We start from the raw sequence: 263 nt of genomic DNA on the forward strand, positions 1-263 counted from the left end.
CTTCCCCCCGCGTCCTGAGGTGGCCGCAGCCACCCCCCCTTGCCCTGCAGACAGACAGACGGACACACGGACCACAGGCTCCAGTAGCTCTCACCAGTGCTCTTCATTAAGAGGAGGGCAATGTCCCCATGCCCCTGCTCGTGCCCAGAGCTGCCCACAGCTTTTGGCCACCACAGTCCCACCTCTGCAGCCCCTTCAGGTTGTCTTCTTGATGACGTGGATGAAATAGCAGGGGACGTGGGCCTGCCCCGGCACGTAGGGCT

The sequence above is a fragment of the Pterocles gutturalis genome, unplaced genomic scaffold, assembly GCF_000699245.1.
Source record: "Pterocles gutturalis isolate BGI_N339 unplaced genomic scaffold, ASM69924v1 scaffold26706, whole genome shotgun sequence".
NCBI classification, from domain to species: domain Eukaryota; kingdom Metazoa; phylum Chordata; class Aves; order Pterocliformes; family Pteroclidae; genus Pterocles; species Pterocles gutturalis.